General features: G+C 47.0%; 1 protein-coding gene across 3 annotated transcripts in view; it reads right to left on the bottom strand.

The window, feature by feature from the left end:
* The window catches only part of MEIS1 (Meis homeobox 1), a 136,011-nt gene that overhangs the window by 89,842 nt on the left and 33,978 nt on the right, over window positions 1-12,191 (bottom strand). The window lies entirely within an intron of this gene.

Genomic DNA, 12,191 nt, shown 5'->3' with positions numbered 1-12,191 from the left:
CTTCACAGAAAAGTTTCACAGAAAAGTGGAAGTCAGCAAGCAGTTATTCTCCGAAGAAATCCACAAGTAAAAGCAAAGGGGCCTTGGAAGGAGCCCGGGGAGGGTGGAAGTCCTCTGTTCTGTCACCGTCTTCTGAAAGACAGCGTGACATTCCCGGGTGGTTACAGATGCCACGGCTTTCTTTACTTATATTTGAAAATTTCATTCAATGGACCTGTTCTCACAAAAAAAAAAAAAAAAAAAAAAAAAGTGTCATCCAAAGCTTCGCCTGAGATAACCCTCCCGAGAGAACCTGTACTTTGAAAAACAGAGCAAATGGTCAAACATTTTTTTAGAAAAAAAAAAGATTGAGCCTGTATTATTAAATCATACCAGTGACTACCTGAAAGGATACCCAGTTCATAAATCCCACAGCCAGGGTTCTAAAGCTCTCTGCAGGAAATTCTTAGATTCTGGAATCTCAAGCTGCCCCCCGACTTCTGTCTAGAGAGAAACCTCCAGCCCTGGGTCGCTAGTATCCCAGAGCTCTCATAAGGGCCACACTCGTCAGCAGACCAGATTTTCATCCTAGGTAGCCGGGAAAATATTCCAAGACAGTACACCGTTACTCAGAACTCTCTGAGAACACAGCAGATAGGAAATGATAGGAATCACATTTACTTACTCTCACATATTAGCATTAAATTATTAGTTGTATTAGTGGCTTAGGTTTACATTAAACTTGCAAATCATATAGACCCTTATTTCCATTCTATGAGCATCTCGATTTTTTTTTTCCCCTGCACGCATATCTAATCATTTGCTTACCTCTTATCACTCCGGGAACCCACAGTTTTTAATTCCATGGATTTCCACAGGGCAAGAATCTAGGCCACCGTTTATGCACAGAAATCAATTCATCCATCACTACACTATGCATCAAAACAACATTTTAAGAGCAAAAGTTGAAGCCGGTGGCGTCAAGCCAAAGCACCTCTCCTCGCAAGGAAAATGCAGTGGGATCTTTAAGAGCCAGAAGGACAGGTCACCCCCAGGCTCTATGCCTTGCCAAGACGTGGGGAATCCATAATGGCCCCGAGTTTCTGGATTCAAATCTGGAACTTAAGGCTGGGTGCCCAAAGACAAGTGCTGATGGTCACAACCCCCAGGGTACTTTTGCGGTAAATACATTCACCGGGTCAAATTTTCTCTCTCCTTGCCCCTGGTCAAATCACGAAACAGTGGTACTTTCATGTTTTTGATTAGAATCTGAAAGAGCATTTTTTGCACCATGGTGCTTTTCTACGAGATCTGCATCTCCGAAACACAGTATTATATTAACGGGACAGTTTCAAAAGAAGTCCTGTTGCTAAACATCGTAAATCACAGGAACGTCATCGGCCTCTTCTAAAACCGTATTCAGTCTGCTAACCACACCATTCACAAGTTACAACAATCTATGCAAATGTCCGTTAAAACTATAAGAACGTCCCCCCCACGCCCCCCCCCCAACCCAGCAACCCCCGTCTCCCAGCCCCATATCCTTTTCCCACAGGCCAAATGAAGGTGAATTAAGAAAATCTGGCAAAGGGTATGCCGGGCTATTGCCATTTCCCACAGCAAATGGGGTATTTTCCTCTGGGAATAAAACATTTTCTTTAAACTACTGTTTATAACCCTTATCAGCTCAACAGCAATAGAGCCATCAAGTCCAATCTCTTGTGGAAAAAAGTCAAGGTCAACAAGTACTTGCATTTTTGTTTATCTTTAGCTGCAATTGCTACTGACATTCAATTGGGTAATAAACACGAGGTCTGTCAAATGTTCCCAATGAACAGGTGATCCAAAAGCTATCTCAGAACAAGGCCACTGCCAGGTAATCAAACAGTCCTGTTATTACAATTATGATTTGAGTCCATTTATTTAGAGGGGCAAACATCAGTCAGTCCTGAAGGGATATTGCCCTACCATTCCCACCACACCACTGGGGAATGGAATTGAGGAAGTCCAGGAGGGCCCTGGCTGGAATGACAGTAATGTGTGCGCTCCCACGGGCGGAGAACCACCCAAAGGAGAGGCTTTCTCCCCGTCCCTCCTGGGTGGAAAGGCAATTTCGTGCAGCTCGATGCGGCCTTGTCCTCTGTGCTATGCCGCCCGGGTTCCTGAGCCCAGCTGCCTCTCTCTGCCTGAAAACCAATTCTACGGTTCTGTGTGTGTGTCTATTTGGAATCGTTGCATTATCCCTTTAAGCCGGCATGGTTGCTACATTAGAAGACACTTCATTTTAGCTTGAAGAGTGCTGGGATTTGTTCAGCATGTTTAATTCTAAGGAGTCAGATAGATATTTGGAATAAAGGCCACATACTTCTTTCCAGTCCATCGTGAAACTCACTGTTATCAACAGGAACTATGCATTTGGATCCGGGCAGCACCTGGCTCCACGCCATTTTCGACTTACAGATTAAAAATAGAATCTGTTCCAGCTGCAAAGTAAGACACGTTAAACCTACCGCCTTCCAATCTGAAATATGAAAATTGAATCTAAGGACCATGGCCACTATCTAAGGCGAGGACTCTGGGCCACATAATGCAAACCTATTGTCTCCACTTCAGTTATGAAAAACGAGCCTAAGAGTAATGATTATGCTTCTTGCGATGTAGCTTTTATTAACATTCTATCATTGAGCAGAGCAATTAACGTTTTCCAAAGCCGACCCCTTTCCTATCAAGAGCATCGGGACATCTGGAATCGAAGAGAAGGACAATCCTCCTAAAAATACCCAAACCCACATCCTGGGAAAGAAAGTGAAAACCAAAAAGGAGCAAATGGAAAAATTCTGGATACACAAAATGAAGTACACGGGTTTTCAGGGTTTTCAGGCCGACTTTCAACGTAGGCACACAAAGTACCAGGTGATAGTGACGTTAGTCTAATAAAATGTGTAGTTTCAATATACAAAAAAAACTATTTTTCATGCTTTAGCATTCTGGTAAACGCGACCAGAACTGCATCAGCAGCCCGGGCGTACACTATTCCCGGTCCCGGAGCCTCCGCAGTCCTGGGCAGGTGATCTGAAGACTCTCCAGAGGCAGAAACCCTAACCGGCCGGGAAGGGGAAGGGGCCGGAGCGCACGGGCCTGAGCGTCCAGTGGGAGCCCCGAGCACCGAGGCCCGTGTGACAAAACATCGACTCTGCAAATACTCAGGAAATGTTCATCAATCAGCTGTCAAGCCGAGGGGGAAGTCACCTCCTTTTCAGAGCAGTAAACTGATGAAATGAGTCACGGAATTCCCATGACAGCGTGGCTGGCCTCTTCCTTTCTACCCAGGCCACGGTCCCCACGGGCCGGGCCCTGCCCCGGGAAGCGGGGCGGCGACTTCCGTGGGTGCCCCTCGGGAAGGGGGAGGAGAAGCGCTGCTTCTGGCCAGCCGGGCCGGGAGGAGAGCCCACGCAGGGCCCGCGGCCCCCGTGTTGTCCCCGTGCGTGGAGGGGAAGCTACGCGCAGGAGACCGGGCCGCGGCCGCGAGGGGCCTGTGCGCGGGCAGCGGCGTCCTGAGCGCTGCCACCTGCCAGGCTGTCCCCAGTCCACTCCCCGGGCGTCCCCTCGGCCCGGCCGGGCTCCCCAGGCCTCCCCAACTGCCCTGCCTTAAGTCAGGGCCTCCACGTTTTGGGGCGACTGCAGCCTGACTCCCGCTGCCCTGCATCTGTTCCTCCCGCACTCAGCTCCGCACGACGCCACCCTAACATTGTCCGCGACGCCCCCCGGCCTCCCAAGCGGACTCCCCACTCCTGAAGACGACAGATAGGATCCCCACGGTCGGCCCCCGCGGCCTCTGGCCTCCCCGCAGACCCCCTCCCCCCGAAGCCACCCTCAGCGCCTCCAGGGCTCGTGCTCCCACCTTCCTCCTCGCCTTCGCACCAACTCACTTCTTTGCCTCACGCGTCCTTCTACGTCTCCACCTGCGCCGAGTCCCCATCACACACTCGGCCCCGTGGAAGGCTGAGGCTGGAAGACTAAGACTGCGAACGGAAAGCTGACCGGGGCGAGGGCCAACTCCGGGGATGGGAGTGCCATGGGGAGAAGGACCCCCATCCGGGTCCCCTTCGGGCTCCGTGAGAAAGGGCGCTGTGGCGGAGTAAGGATGCGCCCACGGAACGACACGGGGAGGCCACGCCTGTGCCAGGTACTTGCTCCATCTCTGCCAGGTTGGCAGGCGCCCCTCTTCCACTTCCACGTGCCACTGGGCCTACTCAGTCACGAGCCTTAACCTACTGCGTGTTAGGGGCCCACCCCGCCACTGGACGGTCAGCTTCCGGGGGCCAGGAAAGCCCTCTTCGCCCCGAGTTCTCACATTGGTCACAGGACTGGCACATAGCAGACGTTCACCTAATACTTATTAAAAGTTAGGGAACGGTGTGATTTCTGCTTTCCCTCTATTATCTTTGAGAATACTCCTCCCCAAAGCTTTAAGTATACAACATCAAGCAAGATTTTTTTTTTTTTTTTGCACTGAATGTATTCCCTTCACATAAGGGGGTATGTTGGTGCTGGGAGATGGTGAACCCGATATTCGTAACGCACAGCCCCCCTCTGATTTTAAATGGGCTGAAGTCACAGTCCCTCGAACGTCCATATTTAAAGAGTGTGGTACCTGAATCTTCGCAAGCCAGCACCCTACTTCCTCACGGCCTGATGAATGTCTCAGGTGCCACCAATCCTGTTTCAGGGGACAATGACCAGCATGACAGGAGCATTCTCACCGTCGTCACTGGTCCCAGGGACAGGGAGAAAAGACTGGGAAATGGAGCTGGCACATCATGCAATGGGCAGGGGAAGGAGACGCAGAAGGGGGAAAGGCGTCGTCGTGAGACAACTGGCACCCTGGACTCGGGTTGAGAGAGGCCTCCATCTCTTTCAACCAGGGAGGTCGAGACTTGCTTAGGTGCCAAGGAGCCGAAGGAAGACTGGGCTGACCCTGAATCCAGGCATCTATCTGTCTCGTCAAACGGGTGAATCAAATATTTACCTGGCACGGGTTGCGTCTGCAGCACTGCGCTAGGAGCTGGGCAAGTGCAAGGGGGGCCATGTCACCCACTGGATTCCCCGGGTGAGGACACACGCGAGGATCTCTCTCCAGGCTTCACCCCATTCAACGGGATTCTTCCAAACAACGTTCACGGACGGACGCTGTAAATCTTGTAACTGATTCTATTTCACTCTTCATTTTGGCTGCTGGGTAGCTGAGAGCCACGCTGACTACTTCCAGCAACTGCACGTGGCCCTTGACAGTCCGCACGGCCCCGTGCTGCCCTTCTGGCTGGCCTCTTGCTTGTTTTCCTTTCACTCTCCTTTCTTCACATCCCGACTTTCTCCTATCGTACGCTATGTGCTTTTGTTAACCTCCTTAACCCTTCCTTAGAACGGAGAGAATTTAGAAGTACATTTTAAAATTAAGAGAGACCCTCCTCTCCCGAAGTGTCCAAATACAAGGGCACTCAGGTGCTGTGTGTCCCGCCGTGAGAGGGGCCCTCAAGGGAAGATTCAAACCAAGACAAAGGAAATGTTTAAAGGGACAGCGTTGATCAAACGCTCATAATCTAGCAACACGCACGTCAGGATTTTCTACCCTCACCCCCAATTCCCCCTTCCTGACAAAGATACCAATTTGAAGAAAGCTGGCGATTTTCTAGGTACGTTCATACCCTCTTTTTCTCCTGATATGGAAAGAAGCAGAAGAAAGTTCTATGTCTTTCATCCTTTGTTAGGAAACGAGGTGAGCTATGTCTAGGAGGGAATGCATATGGGTTGATATTGGTAAATGGGGGAAAGCCAAAGCTAATTGTACTAATCAAACAGAATGCTTTTAGGTTAAGTAATTATGGAAAATTATCTGCAAGACTGAACTAATCCACAAAGCCAGACACTTGAGCAAAACCCAACTTACCAACTACACTTCTGGGACCAATCAATGTAAGAGGTAGACAACGCCTACCTCTTTTTAAGGAAAATGCTTGGCATAAATTTACTGTTTGGGTTAGTTTTTGCTAGGCCAACAGCCAAAACCTCTACCACTATCCTTAATTAGTGCTCGCATTCGTGGAGGAAAGAGATAAATTCAGGAGCAGAGCTGACTATCACAATCCCACGGGATGGAATCATGTCTGCTGCTGGGAACAGAAGAGACATAAAAGCCCAGGGTGACATGGGCTGGGTCCTGTCTCAGCATTCGTTGTTCACCCTGCCCAAAGGTTCCTTAAAAGACCCTAAAATGTTGCTGCCAGCCCCCACCCACCCTCTCCTAGAAGCCCGTGTGGGGCCACAGGATGGTGACCAAGAGTAGGAGTAGGTGATTATGTGGGCGGCACGATTTAAGGTGCATCCCCTAAGCCCATCTACCACCAATTCTGAAAAGACTACCCGTTGAGTCTTTTCTTGAGTGCTTCTGTTAAAATGTATCTCAGGGAGTCAGGACAGGTGAGACCTCAATATCTATTTACATTTTGACTGAGACTGCCACGTGATTAGCCATCTGGCACCCAGAAGAGATCAGTGCTCAGAGAACGTGGTGTAATCACAGTTTGAAAGCACGAGAGGGTTCCCAGTCCTCTTGAATAAATAATTATCCACCCATGGCCATGTGCCCGTAACTATTCCGGGCGCAGGAGATGTAAAGATGAAGAAGACACAGTCCCTTCGCAGGAAGCATCCCGGGGAGGCTGATGCACGGGTGGCTCACTTCAATATATGAGAAAGGTTAAGACATGGGATACCATGACCACACAGAAGAGGGTGACTCCCTCCGATCTGGGAGTTCACAGACTACTTGCTGAAGATGACACTTGAATTAAGTTCAGAAGTTTTTAACTCAGGGCTACTACAGAACCTCCCTCCTTGGGGGGCCCAGGGTTAGAACTCAGAAGACCCCTGTACTTGGGAGGGGAAAGAAAGATTTACCTCTTATTCTCACTAACCTCTAACTGGAATTATATTTCTTCCAAGTGCGTATCTAGGTAAGTAACAAACCACAGCACCATTAGCAGGACCTGTAGCTTTGTCACCAAAGGAAATCATATTTACATACAACAATACGGTTGTTACAAACATCGTAAAAACATCATTTACATTCATCACTATTTCAAAAATGTGGTAGACGATAGAATCACTGCCAGACCTCGTTATTTAATGCATATTTAACAAAGCTCTTATATCATTTTATTACAGTTTGTTTTTTAAAATATTTTGATAATTGGATTTCAATTTAATTAGCTTCCCTTGTAGTCCTATGTATTTTATTTTATACATTTATAAAAATATTACACTGACAAGGCATCCATTGACCTTGCCAGATATCCAAAGGCATCCCCTTTCCCCCAAAATGGCAGAGTTCCCTGCGAAGGATGAGAACGAGTCAGCAGCCACGTGACTAACGGTGGAGAAAGCAATGGTGACCCCAGTGGTCAAGGCAGCAGAGGCCCCCAGTGGCCACGTGGCTACGCAGGAGGGCCGAACCAAGTTCGCAAGAGTAGGCCATGGATCCAAGTTGATCTCACGGGGCCCACCAGAGGCTGAACCAAGGGAGAGGTGTCCGTCTGCAAGCTAGGCCAAATATCTCACACCTTGGCTTTTGGTCAACAGCCCCGACCACAGCGTTCACCGCGTCTGGGTCGTTGGCATATTGTGAAATAAACACACTCAGAGCTCCCCAAGAATACTCGTTATTTAGAGAATATTCCGCTTACACAAGCTTGATGCTCTTGGTGGCACACACAAACTTTCTGAGGGCAAATAATACGACCTACTCATTCTTAGAGCCTCATACGGAGCACCTGCCATGTAATAAGTGCTTTTAATCCATTTTTGACGCCTTGACTCGAATGTATACATTTACCTCCCCACCCCTCACCTTAAATACAATTCTTGATAATATTTTGGCTCATCCGCAGGAGCAATTACAATTCGCAACTCTTTTTTTTTTTTATCTCCTTGGGCTACATTAAATGGATACTTCCCTAAAATTAACTTCCTTGCTTCTGCCTTGCCAAGAATGACACGGTGCGAAGAATCCACCACTGGGACAATGGGTTCTCTCCTGGTTTATTTTCTTGGGTAGAAACTGAAACACGTGTTTAAGCTGTGCCAGGCAGGCTGTGTGTGGTAGCCCTGGAATGCCTAAGGAAGGCTGACCTGAAAAACAAGTTACTGCTTTATGGCTTAAAACCCCATGCAGAATCAAGAAGGGAAAGAAAGTGGGAGAGAATAAGAGAAAAGAAAGGCCTTAGTTACAAACTGCGTTAAAGAATCAAATAATGACACCTTAAGATCTGGGTTTTTAAAGCTCGGGTTGCCATTTTTATCATTAACACGAGGCAATAAAACCTATGTTATTAATGTGAGTGTGGACTATGTTCTTTTATATGTGATGCACTTGGGGGAAAAATGCCTCACAGCTCTGGAAAGAAAGGACTGAGCATTACAAACAACTAACTCTGAGTCCACTACAATAGAAAATATATTCCACTCTCACCGAAAAGCTAATGCTGTTGCAGCCAGAGAGGCCTTCTCTGATTTACAGCAGGCTGAGGGCAACTGAGAAGAAGATATATATATATATATATTTTTTTTTTTTTAAGTTTTCACACTTCCTGGCTGCAGAGCCAAATGATGAATTGACATAACATCATTATTCATATGATTCTTCACCACTCATTTTTTATTTAAAACTATCACATGACTCTTGCGAGACCAGTGTAATTAATTCTAGGAAAGTCAGAGAGAATTGGGGTATAACCTCAGAAGTTCTACAAGTCACGCTGGAGCTGGTGTTTCTTAAGAGGCAACCGCAGCAGCAACAACAACGAAAACCCATGCAACTCGCTCGCATCCATCACCTGCAACAAAACTCCGCTGTCGGCACAGGTGACGGTGGCAAGCGTCGGGAGCAAGCTCCGCATCACTTAGGGAGCCCGCCACCACATCGCAACCCAAGGGGAAAAACAGAATTGCGGTTTTAAGGCCGTACCTAACAAGTGTCATTATTTTAAAATTTTAAATTCAAAAATTAGAGTAGGAATTTGATAAGATATCTGGACCGTGAGTCCACACATAAATAAAAATGAGCCATCAACAGAAAATATAAGAAATGACCCTGTCGGCTAATGCCCCGTCTCTTCCAATCGAGGGTCAGACCTATTCAAAGCCAATCACAGGAGGATGGAATCAGTAAAGGTCAATCAAAGGCAGGCTGAAACTCCAACTGTCTAGCTGACCTTCAGAGCTTGTGACAAATTGGTATCAGTCAATGTCAACTAATGACAGGAGCTCTTTGGCTAATCAATTGTTCTAAAAATGATCAAGAAAACTACTCACAGGACAGCTCATTTTCACATCAATGCCTGTGAAGTATGAAAAGCTCATTTTTTTGAGTTTTTAATAAGCTCATAAGTAAAGCAGTTACTTGGTAACAGAGGTCACCTTACTGAAAAGACAGAACCTTTGTCTGCCTTTTACATATTCTTTTATTACCATATTATAGTAAAATTATGCCATGGATATGCCAGAGGGCTACATAATAAAGTAGGTAACACTTCATGCACTCCCTGCAACAAATACTTCTGTGTCGGAGGGAAATATATTTGGGAGTAAATAATAATTTCGAATGCGTCTTTCAGTGGCTCGAGATGAAAAACACTGACCTGGAGCTTACCAGCAATATCGCCCTACTAGTCAGGGAAGATGCACTCTCCGCGCAAACACTCGCAGCCAAGTGCGTGCCCCCCTAAATAGACAGTTACCACTTTTTAGGTGATGAAGTCATTTTCCTTTGTTTTTAAGATGACCTGCTTTGGTGATGCCAGAAGTCAAGAGAATGGAGAACAGCAAACAGTTACTTGCACTGGATGAGTCAACAGAGAAGGAAAGGTGACTACGGCACGAGGTGTTCTGGGGAACACAGTTCTCTGTCTCTGCATCTCGTCCAACGTGTTTGATAAGTTAATGATAAGGACCTTTTGATAACAGGGATCTGCTGAATGTAACCACTTCCCCTTTCTTTTTTACACCTGACTTTTCTTCCCATCAGGAAATCGTTTTCCCCTTCCGCCTGCCACTGCATGCAAAGGCCACCCTTTCATCTGCAGACCCACATGAAATGTAACCAAAGTAACGCGCGGGGCTGCCGTGGTCTGAGGGCCGAGGCCTGCGGTCACAATGATATTTTACTTTCCTCTCCGAAGCGTGTTAGTCAAAAAAAAAACCTGAGGGCACCATTGAAATCCAAGAAGTCCCCGCAGAAGTGTAAGACTTAAGAAGTAAGTGTGAGCAAACAGAGATCGTTCAAGCTACCCTGACCGACAGACAGACGGAATGAAAAAAAAAAAAAAAACCCAAACAAACATTTGTTTGATTCACAGGGTTCTTGGGTTATTATAAACACTGTTTTAAAAATCTGTCGGGATTTAAAAACAAAAACAAAACAAAACAAAACAAAAGAAAGAAAACCGTTCCTAAACAAGCAGCGTCCACTTTGTGTTTTCATCTGAAAACCTGCAGATTAGAGATCACATCCCAAACCTGACTTGCTTGCGGGTAGTTTGTCAAATTAAAATATCTTCTGTGGCCTGCACCGCTCTCGAGTCGTCCATAGGAAAGAAATAAAGGAGGGAGGGCGACACTTAAGCCGAGCCATAATTGGAAGTATGTGAAAAATGAAGTGTCAGTTTGGTCAATAAAGGGCAAAGGTCAAGGGGAACTGCAGCCCAAACTCTGGGAGAAATGTGCTCATTAAGACACCCAATCAGAGCGCGCCTTGCCACCTATCCCATTATTCATCGGACAGCTGACTGTTTCCAATGCCCGGGTTTGGGCTGTTATTACTTTTCTTCTTCATGTAAAAAGGCGAGCTGGTATATAAATCCTTGCTTAGTCATCTGGAACATAACGTGGCCCTTCCCGCCGCCCCCTCCGCTCCCCGCCTCCTCCAGGCCCGGCTGTGCCTGCTGGCCTCCCAAGCCTGGAACAACTGCCTTCAGATTCCCTTCAATAATAAATGGGATTGCCTTCCGCCTATAGGTTCCCTGAACTCATACAAAAGCTGGAGCGGGGGTGGGAGGGCGGGGAGGGACACTGGGAGGCATTACAACTATTGACACATTATTAGAAAGAAATAGCAGTGCTTTTCAATTATTCCTCTTTAAAGAAACATGCTGGTTTGGCCTTCTTCTTCTTCTTTTTATTTTTTTTTTTTTTAAGTGGGAGCCAAGATACTATTGTGGAACTGAGTCCTGCCCCCAAAAAGGAGAAGTTCAGAAGTGGGTCTTAGAGGTTTCAGCGATCATTAAGGCCCTTTAGACTTGAGATGTTTTACATCAAATTTCGACGTAGAAATAATACTTTTTCTTTTTCCTCACAAAAGAGGAAAATGAGATGAGCTGTAAATGGGAAATGCTCTGCAAGAGAGATGCCCTTATTTGTTTTGTATGCTCCTATTCTCCACTCAGTAAATCTCTGAATGAGTGAAATGGTATAGGCTCTTAATGCATAATACAAATTAATCATATCAATCATCACGGTCCGCTGGAAATACCTCAATCATTCCACTTAACACACACACACACACACACAAAACTAGATTCTCACTCCCCAGCAGAGTATAAGCCCCCTGAGGCTAACGCCGGTTCTGGCATATTCACAGCTCCGTCATCACCACTACAGAGACGGGCGGGCCCAGTGCCCACACTGGGGAAAGAGATCTCAACTTGGGTTTAACAGGAAGAGTATCCACCGATGGTCTGTTTTCCATTCCCAGCCACACTAAATCACTGGGAGACACAGGCATGGGGAGCTTGGGCTCTGGAGTCACACTGTGTGGGTTCAGGTCCCGACTCTACCACCACCTGGTAGATGACTTTGGGCAAGTCTCCCAGCCTCTCTGAACCTCTGTGATCTCCTTTACAAAGTGAGAGATGGAAATGCCTACGCTGACACCCCTTAATATGTTACTGGATTCTTTTATTACTGTCATATACTCATCTCTCTTGACTTTGAACCAAAAAAAAAAAAAAAGGAAATGCAAAATGTGGTCAGTCACGGCTAAAGCTGCTTGCAAGTTGTAGAGTGACTGCAACAGGCCTCCCGGGAAAGAGTTCAAATTCGGTGGGGCAAAGGCACCAGGTGGGCGTGGTGTTCTCCTGCTCCAGACCACGCGCTTCCTA

This window comes from Canis lupus, chromosome 11 (assembly GCF_048164855.1).
Source record: "Canis lupus baileyi chromosome 11, mCanLup2.hap1, whole genome shotgun sequence".
Lineage (NCBI taxonomy): Eukaryota > Metazoa > Chordata > Mammalia > Carnivora > Canidae > Canis > Canis lupus.
Note: the sequence above shows the minus strand (reverse complement) of the source record. Positions and strands in the feature narration are given on the sequence as shown.